Raw genomic sequence first — 2,723 nt, 5'->3', positions numbered from 1 at the left:
CTAAGTAAAATTTACAAATCACCCTAAAACAAACACCAAATGATTTCTCAGTAAGGATGCTAATTCATAGCATTATGTGTTAGGGAACAGAATGGAAAGATTACATTAACTTCAGATAAGGAAAAGGATAAAAGGGGAGAGAAGGGAAGGAAGGGGGCACGGAGGTAAAAAGGACAGTGGAATGTAATTGTTATCAATACCCTAAGTACATGTATGAAGCCACACAAGACATAAATCTACTATGGGTAGAACCAGAGATATGAAAAATTGTGTTCAATACATGTAATAAATGAAGGAAGTTGAGTTGATATTCTACTTTTGCTAAAATTTAGAAGATGCAGAACATGAAGTGGATAATGATAGGTGCTTAGTCCATGTTTACTGGGTGACAGATGAGGTAATGGGTTTGTTTTGCTTTAGAGTTCAGCTTATTGCAATAAGAATGTATGCATGCTGAGAGGCTGGCACAGTATCATTCTGAGAATATGTGTTTTGCTAGTTTGGAAAAAAAGGGGAAAAAGAGGTTATATAGAGCATAAGGCAAGCATAAATACATGTAACATGAATTGTAATGCATTATGTTATCATATTTAAAAAATAATTTAACAAATGAATACATAAAAAATAATAACATAAATATTAGGTCATTAAGTGGTGTTATAAATTAAGCAATCCCCAACATCTTATTCATACATAAAGGTATACTGAAAAATTTAATAATTCATTTTAAAAGAAAATTAAAACACTACCTTCAAAGATAATAACATTTGACAGAAGTAGATTTTGGTGGTTGACCTTTTGTTTTGCATTGATAATATGACTGACTTTGAACATTCAAGTGTTGTATAGTGATAGCACTGAGCCTTTACAGGTACTTTCTGTTTGTTAAGAAGTTATTGATAGTGAGTTGGGGATAGGTAGAAACTATGGTGTTTGCAGTGAACTGGCCTTGATGGATGGCACCCCTACTATCTCAGGGCATACTGTAATTAAAGAATGATGGAAGATTCATAAAGGGAGGTGTGATTAGTGTAGGAAAATGCACTGGCATTTATACCATAGAAGGTGTAGTATTGGTTTGCAGGTGGAGTCAAGAGAGAGCCAGTTAACTAAGGGCAATATGGAAAAGTACAGGTACCGAGGCTAGCAATTTTTAGGTGGCTTGGTCTTCTACAGAAAAACCTCCCCTCCACACAGGAACATAGGCCAATTCCCTTTGCCTAGTTCCCTACACAGAGGTCTGGTTTGTTTCCTGCTCTGAGAAACCTAACACATATACTTGCCTTGTGCTATATATAGCCTCTTTTTTTTCCATTTCTGCAAACTAGCAAAGCACATATTCTCAGAGTGATACTAAGCCAGTCTCTCAGCACCCACATATACTTATTTCAATAAGTTGAACTCTATAGCAAACTCTACCCATTACCTCATCTGCCACCTAGTCAACATGGACCCAAGCACCTCTCATTATCCCCTTTATTTTCTGCATCTTCTAAATTATAACAAAATGGGAAATCAACTCAACTTCACAATGGCAAACAGAAATTTGATGGTTCTCCTATAGCACATCCCTGAAAACACAGGGTGTAGAGACTCTTTTCATTCTTCCTCCTGTCAAATCCAAAGAGCATTGTATTATCTCTATACCCTCATCCCCTCCAAATAAAACCAAGGCCTACAAATCTCAAGACATAGAGGACGCTAAATAGGCTTTCTGTCAAAAATAATAAGGAAATGAATAAATTAGAAAAACCAGTATGACATGCTACCAGTTTACTGCTCACCACAACTGCTTTCAAGAGAAAACATTCTAAGGTTTTGAAGTAATGGTGAAGATGGTGTTTGTAGCTCTGCAGAGAGCAAAGGTCCATAACTGAGAAGCTCAGTGTGGCCATTGGTTTCTCATAAACACAAGGTTTGGAGTGTCCAATTTATTTTAACAGAGTTTTTGTCTTTTATTTTTTTTTTTTAGTTAAATCTAATGTGGATTGCTTTGCAATGTAAGAAAATGTTAAAGGGTAACTCTTACATTTGTAATGAGTAGTTGTCAACGAAGTGAAAGTTTGCTTTAACAGCTAAAATGTTCTAATAGCTTCATTTAGGTACACTTAGAATTATGCACACACATTTATCCTACATATGAGTATGTTTTGATATAAGTATACCCTATGGATCAATTTCCACATTCTCAGGAATATTTCTTCTTCTGCTGTTTTTGTACCTTAAACTCATATCATCAAGAATTTAAATAAATCAAACTACTCAATACCGTTTTTGGTGTCTAACTTATTTCATTTAGTGTAATTATTTTGATACTTACCCATGTTCTGAGTGTTTCATTAGTGTCGTTAAGTCCTCACTTGTTAGAATTCAATATTTTTTATCCAAATGCTTCAAATGAGAATACTCAAAGAGATTTAGATATAATAACTTTATTTTAAGAGTCAGAGAGACAGAAATATCTTGTGGATGGCATTGTAATTTTCAAAAATTTATAATTTTCCGATAGTTTTTATACATGGTGTGAAGGTAATTTCATAAAATAATTTAATGCACCTGTGTTTTGACTGTGACCACGTCACATAGGTCTGTTGTAGAATTTTCCACATGCAGCATCATGTCACCTCTCATACCTCTCATAATAATTCAAATTTCTGAGAATTTTTTATTTTTAGATTTGCAATGCTTATCTTTTAGAACAAGGTTTATCATTTAACTTTCAT

The sequence above is a fragment of the Callospermophilus lateralis genome, unplaced genomic scaffold, assembly GCF_048772815.1.
Source record: "Callospermophilus lateralis isolate mCalLat2 unplaced genomic scaffold, mCalLat2.hap1 Scaffold_1255, whole genome shotgun sequence".
Taxonomy (NCBI): Eukaryota; Metazoa; Chordata; class Mammalia; order Rodentia; family Sciuridae; genus Callospermophilus; species Callospermophilus lateralis.
This window is presented reverse-complemented; position numbering follows the sequence as displayed.